The sequence below is a fragment of the Sarcophilus harrisii genome, chromosome 4, assembly GCF_902635505.1.
Source record: "Sarcophilus harrisii chromosome 4, mSarHar1.11, whole genome shotgun sequence".
NCBI classification, from domain to species: domain Eukaryota; kingdom Metazoa; phylum Chordata; class Mammalia; order Dasyuromorphia; family Dasyuridae; genus Sarcophilus; species Sarcophilus harrisii.
Window position 1 is genome coordinate 340576030 of NC_045429.1, and position 14197 is coordinate 340590226.

Genomic DNA, 14197 nt, shown 5'->3' on the forward strand with positions numbered 1-14197 from the left:
CTTGTGGGTAGATAGAACCGACACAAGTATAATTGTTCTCTGGCCACCTTTGAGTTTCTAGCAGTAGTTGACAGAGCTCTCACTTGTGGACAATATTTTGGGTTTTTTTTAATGTTGCAAATATCATCACACAAGACTTTATAATGTGATTTTGTATCTGTTTTTGAATCTAGTTGTATCTGATATTTTGAGAATTTGCTTTAACTCAGTTAACAGAGTTGATCTGGGAAAGGTTGATTCTGAGGAGATGGGAATTGGTCTGGTTTCCTTATTCTTCTTTCATTTGCTTCATATTAGAGCTTGGTAAGTAGCACTAACCAAAGGGAAGTTGTCCTTTGTCAAATTTCATTTGAAACAGGAAAATTGGTTAAGTATTTGAGTTGCAGGGAGCCTTCCCATCAACTACATTTATAGCTTATAGAATTAAAGATACCTCCAAAAGTGGTGAGTAGAAGTGTCCAGAATTCAATAAATCAAATAGCAAAAACTGGTGTAATCGATAGATTAAAATAGTGTTGTCAAAGTCAAATAGAGATGGCTACTAAGCCATATATCAGAATCCCCATAGACCGCATATTGACTTAGAAAACTTCAAAATTATATTATCTGTATTTTATTGTATTTTTATTTATTTTGTTATTTATCAATTACTTTTTAATCAGATTTTGGCCACATGTGGGAATATTGTAGGCTAAAAGTACCTTAGACTTGAAAGCAGTTTGTTGCAAATTAAGCTACAAATTTGATCATCCGCTCATAGACAAGTGAAAGCAAATTCTATACGAATTTTTTTATGTGTGTATTTGACACTATGTGGCCATGGCCATCACCAATATTGAGGGTAGTGGAGGTGGTCAGAGTTCACTAGTTGAATGAATGAATGAAAAAGCATTTATTAAATGCTTGCTATGTGCAAAGCAAAAAGAGAAGCAAGATTGTCCTGTTAAGGAACTGACACTCTAATAGAGGAAACAACATATATAGAAAGTGTCAGATGGAAGTCAGATGGGGTGGGAGAAGAATGATGAAAGGATGAAAGTACTTCAAAAGAAAGTGGAGAGCAAGGACACCTATATTGATGTATTTACTCATTATTTAATGGCAGTCTGTTACTCACATAATTTAAAGTTACTGCAAAATGAAGTCTGGATTTCATTTCTCATTATCCCTTTTTTGGACCTTATATCAATACTGAATTTTGACTTTAATCCCACTTCAGACACTTCTTCATCCTCTGGTTTTTAGTCTCACAACTTGTCTTCTTGGTTCTTGATCTTGATTTGTTTGCACTCCAATTCTGACTCTTTTATAAAAGCACACTTTTTGGCAACAAGTTTCTTTCCTTTCCTCCCATCCTCCAAGCATCCCAAACTTCAGGGTCAGAATCATAAATTCTGTGCAGTCTCAGACATTAGTGGGCTTTATATCCATCCCCTGAGGAAAAGTAAAGCAGGGGACACCTGTGAGCAATCCTGGCTGAGCTGCTACTGAACTTGAGAAAGGGACGAGTGATAGAAAGCCTATTTGGGTTGTCTACCTGTGGAAGCTAAGCTACTCCCCCCTAAAAGGCAAGGAAGTTGTTCCCCAAATTTGATTAGTTTAGGCAACTAAGGCTTCAACTTTTGACTTGGTTTCCCAGTTGCCTAAGAGCATCAAAGAAACAAGACTAGGGAGCATTTAGTGCCTCTCAAACATAGGTGGGTGAGCCATTGATATATCAATTGTTATTCACTGCTGTCCAATTGCTTTTTTGAGAAGAGAAAAAAAAAAGGCATTGCTAAAAAGTAGAAAATAGTTCTGGCTCAATCCCATTCCCATTGATTCTCACTGCTCAGAGTCACGGATTCCTGGTTTTATCCTTGCTTCTACTGTGGAGGTAATGACAGCTTTTCCTTTTAGGTATTTCTATGCTATAACATATTACATCTATCATTATTGATGGGTACACTTTTACAATTCCTGTGGCTATTAGTATTTTATCCTTCTTCATATTTGTACTTACCTTTTTATATAAAATACCTCTACTTTCAGAAGAATGTAAGCTCGAAGGGTGTGGTGGGTATTATGATTATTTTTTGTCTGTTTTTTTCAGGGCAAGTTTTCTAAGCCTCAGTTAACTATATTGTGAAATGGAGATATTTGTTCTCCTTTCTCACATGATTGTGCATTTTTTGTTATATTATATATGTTACTTGCATACATATATATATATATATACATACAATAGGTCATATTGTATATGACCTTGTATATATGTTGAAGTTAGTGACTTTCTATTCCAAATTGCTTTTTAGAATGGCTAGACCAATTCCCAATTCTATCAAGAGTACATTAACATACATATTTTCCTGCAATCCCTCCAACTCTTGTCATTTTTCTCTTTTGTCATGTTTACCAGTGTGATAGATATGGTATAGAATCACAAATTTACTTTAATTTGCATTTCTCTAATTATTAGTTATTTAAAGCATTTTTCATATTGCTATTCATAATTCTTTTCTATCAAAAACTGTCTGGTTATATCCTTTTACCCCTACTGGAGAATGACTCTCAGTCTTATAAATTTGAATCTTATTTATCTTGGATAAGAAAATTTTATTAGAGAAACCTGCTGCAAAGATAGTTTTTTCTGAATTATCCATTTCTTTTCTTCATTAGATTTATTTAAAAATTTTATATAAGAACTGTCCATTTTGTTTTGTATGATCCTCTCTTTTATTTATTTAGTTATGACTTCCCCTTCACATATAAAAGAAAAAATAATTTCTTCCTTGTTCTTCTATTTTATTTTATTATTATTATTATTTTTTAAGGATGAGACCTTTTATATCTGGGTTCTCTATCCATTTGAAGCCCATACCTGCCATGCTTTACTCTCCAGCCTTTTCCCCTTTGCCCTTGTGGGCCCTTTGTCCTATAAATGTGTTCATCCTAGAACCTCCATTTTAAGAAAGGGTTCAGGGGTAGCTAGATGGTGTAGTGGATAGAGCACCAGCCCTGGATTCAGTAGGACCTGAGTTCAAATCTGATCTCAGACACTTTGACACTTCCTTGCTGTGTGACCTTGGGCAAGTCACTTAACCCTAATTGCCTCAGAGGAAAAAAAAAGAAAGGGTTCAGACCAGTCTTTGGCCTTTGACACCCTCCCCCAACTCTTTTATCCTCTTTTCCCCCTCTTTTTCATTAGTTTATACCTAATTTCTACCAAATGTGATCCAATTTTTCTAATAGCTTTCCTCCAATAAAAATGTAGTTTTATTGAACACTATATTCCTGTGTTTGCTTTTCTGAATACCCAATTTGTTTCACTTATTGGCTTTTCTCTTTTAAGCTAGGACTAAAAATTTTTTTTATTATTACTTTGCAATACAGTTTTAAATTTGGCACTGAAAGACTCTCTTCCTTTCTACTATATATTTTCATTATTATTCTTGAGATTCTTGACCTTTCATTCCTCCATATGAATTTTTAAATTACTTTTTCTAGTTGTATAAAAAGTTCCTTTGGTAGTTTGATAGTATAATGTTGAATAGATTAATTTAGGTAGTGTTGTCATTTTTATTATGTTAGCTCATACTATCCGTGAACAATGGATGTTTCTCCAATCATTTAGGACATTATTTCTCCAAACTATTTCTGCAGCTGTATTCATAATAATTTTTGGGTGAATTTTGGCAGATAGACTCTCAAATAGTTTATGACTCTATTTATTTTGAATAAAATTTCTCTTTCTAGCTCTACCTATTGGATTTTTTGGGGGTTTTTTTTTTTGGTTTTACATAGGAATGTTGATAATGCTGTTGAAGCTATTACAATAAATTTTTAATTGATTCTCTAGAATTTTAAAGTATACAATCATAGATGCAAAAAGCAATCTTTTGTTTTATCTTTGCCTATGCTATTCCCTCAATTTCTTTTTTTTTGTGTTATTGCTAGTCAGCACCCACATCTAGAACTATGTTAAACAGTAGCACTGGCACTGGCTCATTTTTTTTTTTCTTTTTATCACTACATATTCTGTCCCTAAATTTTCCTCTGTTGCCTCGATAGAAGAGATTTATGGTCAACAATAACAGTCAAGTAGGTACTTTAATATTGCCATTTTATAGATGAGGAAATTGAGGCTGAAAGAAATTAAATGACTATCCACGGTCACAAACAATTAAGTAAGTATCTGAGGCAGGACTTGAATTTAGGTCTTCCTGATTTCAGGCTCAGTGCTCAATCCACAGAGCAACAGAGGTACTTGTTTAGACAAATAAAAGTAATATTTTCTTTTTTGTTTATGGTCACTTAGAGATGGTCATTTTTCTGGAGAGCAATGTGGCTAGTGGGGACCTATTTAGCTGAAATTCTTATGGGGGAACTGAAAATCAAGGTTAGCCTCAAAGGTCAGATTTAAAAATATGCATATCTTATAATATGTCAAATGTGGCATATTGTCTTGGATTCTTTTAAACAGAAAGTCTGAAGAATCCTATAACTTCACTTGGACTTCTGGGATATCCTGTACTTGAACCCTCCTTGTTTTTTCCATGTCAGAATCTTTTGTTTGACTTGAGGCAACATTTCTTTGACTGCTCCACAAACTTTTCAAATTTTATGATTCTTAGATATCACTTCAAACTTCTGATGTTGACCATCTTTTACTTCTGGCCCCTCTGCTTAGCATGTCTATTTCTCATAAATGAATCTGGATACTTTAGAGCTGATTTTGGAATCTTCTTAAAAGACTGCCTGCTTATTCATAAACTCCAGGAGCTTCAGTCTGTACTATGGGGTTTCGTATGCTCAGAGTATGGCTGGTTTTATTCCCATTCCTATTATAAAGTGGACTGGGGAAGTGGTAGAAAAAACAATAGACTTAAAACAGCAAGCTCTACACTCAGATCCTGAGTGTTACCATCTGTCTGAATGAGGATTTTGCTTTCCTATGCTTTAGCTTCCTTATTTTATATAAATATATATTATAAGGAATTAAGGCTAGATCATCTGTAAGACCCTTCTATACCTAAATTCTACGATCCCTTATACTTCTCAGACTGGCTAAGATGACAGAAAAAGATAATGATAAATATTGAAGGAGATGTGGGAAAACTGGAACACTAATACATTGTTGGTGGAGTTGTGAAATGATCCAACCATTTTGGAGAGCAATCTGGAACTATGCCCAAAGAGATATAATACTGTGCATACCCTTTGACTCAGCAGTCCCATTACTGGACCCGTATCCCAAGAAAATCATAGAGGAGGGAAAGGACTCACATGTGCAAAAATGTTTATAGGAGCTTTTTTTGTGGTAGCAAGGAATTAGAAAATAGGTAGATTCCATCAAATAGGGAATGGCTGAAAAAGTTGTGGTGTATGAAGGTAATGGAATATTATTATTCATAAAAAATGAACAAGCTGATTTTTGAAAGTCCTGGAAAGATTTACATGAACTGATGCTGAGCAAAACAAATAGAACCAGGAATACATTGTACACAGTAACAGCAAGAATGTGTGATGATCAACTGTGAAAGACTTAGTTCTTAGTGGTTCAGTGTTTCAAAGCAATCCCAATAGAATTTGGACAGAAAATACAATTTGAATTGAGAAAAAGAACTAAAGAGATTGAAAGTAAATCAACACATGCTATGTTCACTTTTTTTTCCTGTTTTTTAAGCTCTCCCTTTTGCTTTCATTTTTCTCTCCCAACATGATTTATAAAGCAATGTGTGTTAAAAAATAAATTTAAAAAATCATGCTGATGGATCCAGAAGATTTACAAGTATAGGCTAATAAATTCAAACATATCAAAATTTTAAAAAATTAAATCCTATGATCATATTACACTTTAGGAAATTGTGTGAATTACAAGTTTTCTTTCTCAAGGATATGGCAAGCTTTGTACTATAACAATACCACTATGCTAAAGCAGGCAGCTTAATCAAGTATCATGGTGTTGTACAGCCATGTCAAATAAAAAATAAAACCAGAAAAAAAATCAAAAAATTCATCTGTATTCATGATCGAGTCTTTGATCTCTCTTTCCCCTCTGACCCTTATCACTAAGAATGAGGCGGGAAATAAATGGAGATCTGATTCTAAGTGGTCAGTATAAAGCTTCCTAGAAGACAAGATTTGATAGACTTTGAATTAAGAAGAAATTTGGGATCAACTGAGAATTGGAGCTATCCAGGGACTGCTTGTTTAGATTTTCCATAACAGTAGGTTATTCACTTGTGTTCCACTGTAAGTCCAATTCTTTTACCTCTTTGTTTCTTCTAACATGGGACAACCCTCCCCTCCCACCCCCAAGCTATATTGTTTCTTTTAATCTAGGAAGTTGGCAAAGACTAAAATGAAGCAAACAACATCCCTCTTCAAGGCAGCCAATGTTGAGCTGCTTGAATTAGCTCCTGAAATTTCTTCTCTAAAATATCAAAATCGTTAAAGCAGATGCAAGAACATAATAATAGTCTAGCTATAAAAATGTAGTTATAAATCCTGTTGTAAATGAAGAAAAAATAAAAGGAGAAAAGGAGGGAAAGGAAGCACTTGAAAGACAGCATGAATTGTGTCTCTTTCCAGGCATAATTTCTAGACCAAATCAGTTAGCAAAATCTGGAATATCTTTTAAGGTGAGAAAATTAATAGAATTTGAAATGAAAGTGACCTTAAAGGTCAATAACCTTATTTTAAAGATGAAAAAAAACTGAAACCTAGACTGAATGACTGATGCAGCTCGCTAAAGGTCATACAGTTAGTACTAGTCAGAGCCAAAATTCAAATCTAGGACCTGTGATTCATATCTAGGTCTCTTTCTACAAAACCATACTGCTTCCCAGAAACTTCCGAAAGTTCTTCTAAACTAATACTGCCAACAGGTAGAGCTATTTATAAACCATCTCTGAAGTGAACCCTGGGAAAGTAATGAGACATAGTGAAAAACACCAAAAATTTGGATTCAAAGGAAATGGATTCAAATCCTGACTTAGGGTCTTAATATTTACATGTTTTTAGTCAAATCACTTAACCTCTCTGTCTCAATATCCTCAACTGTAAAAAAAAAAAAAAAAGATTTGAACTCAATGATCATTATTAACATCCCTTCTAATTCAAAATCTATTATACTATATGGGAATACATAATAATAGTAATAGCTAGAATTTATCCTGCTCTTATGGTTTGCAAAGTGTTTTACAAATGTTAAATCATTTTATCCTCACAATAATCCTGTGAGGTAGGTACTATTTTTATTCCCATTTTATAATTGAGAAAATTGAAGCTAAGTGAAATTAAATGTTTTTTCCGTGTCACAGGCTAGTAAATGTTTGATGCTAAATTTGAATGAAGTTGTCTGAAGTTATAGTTCCAAATGTAAGAATCTGGAGTCTAGGGGAAATATGAATTCCATATTAAGAGAATCAGTCAAGCAAGTAACAAGTCTTCGTTAAGCACCTAGTGTGTGCCAGAAACTGTCCTAGGACTCTCAGATACAAATACAAAGAATAAAACAATCCCTACTTTTAAGGATTGGGAAGGTCCCTTAGAAACTATTTAGTCCTACTCATATGGAACTATTCTTATGGGATCATAAATCTAAAGCTGGAAGGGACCTTAGAAATCATTCATCCTTCCTCTTTTATTTTACAAGTGAGGAAACTGAGAGTGGGTAAGTGTCTTACCCAGAGTCTCACCTCAATAAGTGTCTGAGAAAAGATTTGAATACAGATCTCTTGACTCCACACCCAAAGCTTTTTGTTAGAAGATCTCAAAGGGTAAAAACAGATTACCTGCCAAGACAGGCAGCCCATTCTACTTTTGGACCACTCTGGCCACTGGAGAATTTTTCTTTGCAATAAGCCAAAATCATTTTCTCTTCAACTATTTTCATTGCTTCCATTCTGTCCTTTGTGGCTAAATAGAGCAAATTTAATCTTTCTTTCACATGACAGACTTTTAAAAGCCTGATGACACATGTCTCTCTTAATCTTTTCTTCTCCAGGTTAAATATCACCAGGTCATCTAACTGATCTTGTTATGATATGATCTCAATTTCCTTCTTCCTATTGGTCCCACTTTTTGGAACTCTTTCCAGTTCATCAATATCCTTCCTAAATTTTGGCCCACGATCCGAATAGAACATTCCACTTGTGCTCTCAGCAGGACATAGGACCATGGGATTATAATCTACATTGTTCTGGTTGCCATGTTTCTTTTAGTACATGAATTAATTACATATTTATGTATGGTGAGTTTTTTTTTTTTAAACCCTTGTAAACACCTTGGGGATTGTCCAACTGGGAAAAAAAAAATTCCCATTATCTCCATCACGCTCTGGGAGTGAGTCCCATTTGTTGGGTCAGAGGACAGATTTTCCCCAAAGCCAAAACTATCAAAAAAGCTGTTAAGTAGGCAATGTGTATCATTTGCAAATGCTGTTAATGCTATTCTGGCTCCCTCTGGCTTAGGCCAGGCATGTGGGATATGGGATAAAAGATGGACAGGAATTAGCTTTGACCCTGTCATTATAAGGAAACTGTCTTTGCCTCAGGGTTTGATAGCCAGGTGGAAAAAAAATGACAGCAATTAATTTCCACAGCAAAAAATAATTCTGCTAATTGAAAACATCAAAAACATTGGGGTTTACACAAATGTTCAGCTCTGTTTATTTTCTCTAATTTGTTTTTCAGCATTCAATAAGAACTTAATGAGCTCCCATTTTCTGCTTCTTTCCTATTTATAGATATTAAGGACTGGTGAGTTCCCACTGTGTGGAGTATATATGCTTTATCTGGGCTGCATTATAATCAGGGGACAGTTACTATCCATATCTGACTTGCAGTCACAAATCCCAGTCTGAAACTCAGAGAAAATTTTGAAGAGTGACAGCATCTGAGACCCTTCTGTTATTATTTTCTCATCAACTGTAGTGTGGGCTTTTTTTTTTTTTTTGAGGCAGGGGGGAAGTAATGTGTGCGGGGTTGGCCCAGTTCTTTTTGGCAAACACAGAGCTTGAGAATAGTTTTGTTTTCTATAGTGCTGTATGAAATAGGAAAAAAGCTAGGCTATGTTATCATAAAAGAGAGACTGCGACTCTGCCAGTTGCATTTATTGAAATGACAGTAATAAAAATGAGCATTTATGTGGCATTTTAAATTTTGCAAAGCACAGGCTTAAGAAGCAGATATAAATATTATTGTTCTCATTTTACAGATTTTACAGATAAAAATAAAGGCTCAGGCAAGGTAAAGTGACTTGTCCTAAAGTCACACAGCTAGTAATAATAGCACTTACATGACACTTGAAGGAATTCTAAAGCAAAATTCTAATTTTAAATACATCATTTTATATATATCACACACATATATATATATGATATACATCATCATATATGATGATAATAACAAGAAGAATAATAGTAATTATCCTAGTATTTATCTACAACTTTAAAGTTTGTAAAATACTTTTCAAATATCTGTTTTTATCCTTAACAGCCCTGTGGGGGTAGTTACTATTATAATTCCGATTTTACAGATGAGAAAACAGAAGCTGAGGGAGTTGAGTGACTTAAATAGAGGTGGAGTGACATGATCAGGGTCACACAGTAAGTATCTGATTTAAATTCAGTATTTCCTGACTACACCATCTTATCTATCTACTATGCCATGCATGTTTATCAAGCAACTAGCAAGAAATTAAATAGACTAATAAAATTTGAGCTCCTGTGTGTGTTGACTCCAAGTTCTGTGCATTTTCCATTATACTACGCTGCCTCTTTCTCTATTTGTGATATTATCAATTGTGATTTTATTGATAGTAACTACCAATGATAAAAATAGGAACCCTTCTTTGACTGGCTTTTCAGTGAGAATCTTATCTATTTCCTTTCAAAATTTGTCCAGAGATTTCATAGAAATTACTAGAGATCTTTTTCTCTTTTTCTTGACATTATAAGGGTACCACTGGACCACTCTCTACCTGGTTGTCTGCCTGTTTTTCCTCAAGCTTACTACTTAATTAGCTCATCTTTTTCTGCCATTCAATTAACTGAGAATATCTTTTACTCCTAGTCTTCCTAGGAGTTTTTCATTGATTATATATTGCAGCCCCCTTACATCCACCATGTGGCTCTTTATTCTCCTCTGAATGAGGCTCATCTTTAGTTCTTCCAAGGAAGAGATGTTCCATGTCTCACTAGGTGTATAGCAACTCCAGTAGAATGTTGTTATTAAAAGGAGATACCTTTGCTTTTATGGGAAGCTTAGGGTCAGTAGAGGGGCTTTGCAATTTTTTTGAAGGTAATCCAGCTCATTCTTGTTCTCTTATTTAACATTATATCTCACTTTTCTTTTTCTACCCACATTTATTTTATTTTAAATTTATGTTATAAAAGAAGCATTTCTCTAACATAGTGTAATAAAAAAGAAGATTCTACATGAAACTGCAAATCTTTTATGTGCAACTTGCTATTCCTTTTAAATATGTGATAAAGTTATCATATAAACATGCCTAACTTTTGACCATGACCTGTATTATCTGTCTGGGAGATAAATCTAATGGAAAACTCTGTCCATCCAAATGCCTACTGAAAAGTCATTCTTCCCTTATCATCTTTCTTTGTAGAAAACAGACTAGATTTATTTAAAGTAATTCCAGATTTTTTCCAAGTGGCTCTGCCGGTTCTGGGGCTTGAAATCAGTATAATGTAATCCACAAATGAGCATTTGGAAGACCTCACTCTCCACAGGGAATCCCAGTTCAACCTGGCCTCTTGCTCTTCTACAGGAAACTTTTCTTAATTCCTTTTAATAGCTAGTGCCCTCTTTCCTTTCTAAACTACTGCATTATTTATTTTGTCCTTAAACTTTGGGGCTGTTAAATGTTGCAGTGGATAGAGCGCTGGGCTTGGGATTGGGAAGAGCTCAAATTCAAACAGATACTAACTAGCTATATGATCCTGGGCAAGTCACTTAACCTTGTTTATCTTAGTTTCTCATCTATAAAATTAGCTGGAGAAAAAAATGGCAAACCACACCAATGCCTCTGTCCAAAAAAATCCCAAATGGGGTCATGGGAAGTCGCACATGACTGAAAAAATGATAAAAACACAAATTCTATTTTTACAGATGTATATGTTGTCTTTCCAGGTAGAATATAAGCTTCTTGGGTATAGTTGAGCTATTTCATTTTTTGTTGTAGTAATTAATGCAAGCTTACACCATGAAGTGCTAAATCTGTGTTTTGGACGCATCCAATGAAACATGTGTTCAGCTTTGAATGACTCACTGTTTTGGGGTAATATATCAAACTCGGGGAAGTTCCATTGTTTCAATACTCTCAGACTTAGTGGGGTAGGACTCTATAAAAGAAGCCAGATCATCTCTCTTTTCTTTGGAATATGTGGAACTAATTTTCTCTCTTTGTTTATCTTTGTTTTACTTTTGAAATTTCCTTGTGGTGTCCTTTGTGCTCTTTCTCTATCTCTGTGTGTGTGTGTGTCTCTCTCTCTGCGAATCTGTCTCTGTCTCCCTCTCTTTGTCTCTTTCTCTCTGTCTCTCTGTCTGTCTCTCACTCTCGGTCTCTGTCTGTCTCTCTCTCTCTCACACACACACACACACACACACACACAGCCAAAAAGGAAGTAATGTCAAGCTCACCAAGTTGAAATGTCTATTCATCAGTTCTACAAAGTGCTCTATGTTTGAATGTTTTAAATATCAAACTCCTAGAAGATTATAGCAGTATTTAAAAGTTATTGCCTCTTGTTTAAGACTATGTCAGTGTACTCTTGTGAGTCTTTTGTGTTAAGAATTTATTTTATGTGGAGGAAATAAAAAAACTTTGTTAACACCTAATTTACGTTATACGAGTACCTTTTTACTCTCCCCATTTGGAGAGACCCTAGACACCCAATTTCAATGTCGAGAGATTCTCCATGGGGCAATGGAATGGAGGTTCATAGATCTGAAGACTACAAGAAAAAGAAATCTGATTCTTTTCTTTAGCGTTCAGCTCCTCCCAGAACTGAATCCAGACACTTATGTGGGACCAGAACTAAGAGGAACCCTTTAATAGGAGAGGGAGAGAGTGAATGGCGCAGATGTCCCTACCTCCAACATTAGCTCTGCCCCACCTAGCATCTTCAATGGCTCCATATTGCTTCTTTATCTGTATAGAATTTAAAGCCCTTTACAATCTTGCTCTAACGTATTTTTAGAGTGGTCATATATATCACATTGTTTTACTAATCTTCATACAGAACATTTTGTCTCATCTCTTTGTTTTTTCAAAAGCTCTCTCCCATGGATGGAATACATTTCCTCCTAATCTCTCTTTTAAAATTCCTTATTTTCTTCCAAAGTTTGCTGAAGCACTGCTTTCTACATGAAGCCTTTCCTGATTCCTTCCCCTAAAGTTTTTTCACTTTGAATTTATCTTGTATGGCTTTTGTAAATATTTATGTAACTCCAGTTAAAATAATCCCTCTTACAGAGACTTTGGATGATGTTTTTGTACCTACAAGAAAACACAGAATCTTGGGGACTGACAGTTAACTTTCATCCTTAAAGGAGCATTGTGATTCACTGAAAGATGACTAAGAACTTTTTCCTGAAGAAATTTGTACAAGAAACTGCTTTTGGAGAATGACACTGAGAGGGACTTGGAGAGTTAACTGTCATCTTGGAAAGAATCTGAAGAGACACTTGGGAGAATTGAGTTTAATTGTCATTCAGAGGGGAACTCCATGAGTTTAACTGTCCTTCATGCCTGATGAAAACGAGACAAAGCTAACTCATACTGTGGTGAAGACATTCTGAGAATTCCTGAACAGAATGGAGAGTCTTTAACTGTTATTCTGAATTGAACTAAGCCAAATTTTGTCATTTATATCTTTGTAACCTCTCTCAAATTTGCCTTCCTTTCTTCTGACACTGCAACTACCTTGATACTAGCTTTCATCATCTCACACATGAACTACTGAAATAGATTGTGGGTTGGTGTACCTTCCATGAGTCTTTCCCCACATCAATCTAGCTAAACTAAACTTCCTAAACTCAGGTCTGAATATGTCACTTCCAAAATTAACAAACGTGACTAGCTCTCTATTATGTCTAAAATATAAAATCCTTTTTGCATTTTATAACTCTGTGCAACCTGGTCCCTTTTTATCTTTCCACTCTTCTTACATTCTACTTCCTTCAGTTATACAGTTTCTTTGCTGTTCCTTACACAAGACACTCTACTTCCAATCTCATATATTTTCATTCATTATCTTCCACAAATGGAGTGGTCTCCCTTCTCATCTCCATAAGCTGGCTTCTCTGGTTTCCTTCAAATCTCAGCTTATGACAACACTTCCAATTTACCCTTATTTGTACATAAGTGTTTACCTGTTATCTCCCCTATTAGAATATGAGCTCTGTGAAGGCAGGACTGGGTTTTCCCTCTTTCTTTATATCCCTAGCACTTAATAAAGTGACTAGCATATAGTAAGTGCTTAATAAATGTTTGGATTTGACTTCTGAGGAGAGATGGAATGTGATTTTTAAAGAAACTTTTTATTTTCAAAACATATGCATAGTTTTCAACACTAACCCTTGCAAAACCTTGTATTACAAGTTTTTTCTCCTTTCCTTGCCCCTACTCCCTCTCCTAGATGACAAGTAATCCAAAATATGTTAAACGTGCAATTCTTCTATACATATTTCCACAATTATCATGCTGCACAAGAGAAATCAGATCAAAAAGGGGAAAAATAAGAAAGAAAACAAAATGCAAGCAAACAACAACAAAAAGTGAAAACACTCAGTTCCCACAGTTCTCTCTCTGGGTGCAGATGGCTCTTTTCATCAAAAGATCATTGCAACTAGCTGGAATCATCTCACTGTTGAAAAGAGTCACATCCATCAGGACTGGTCATTGTATAATCTTGCTGTTGCTGTGTTCAGTGTTCTACTTACTTATGTGATTTCTGAGAACTTTGTAAAAGATCATTCCTAGAGTACTTGTTTCAGAGTTAGCTATATTCTAAAGAGAAATGACTTGTTGGATTGTGAGGAATTTTGGAGGAAGCAGCAGACGTGGTCATTGATGTGAGAACTCACATCAACAACTTTCTTCCTCTTCTTTTCCAGAGCACAGCTGACTCTGGCTATGATGTTTCTTAGAGTTGATACATTGTTCAAATATTTATCTACATCTTTGTATG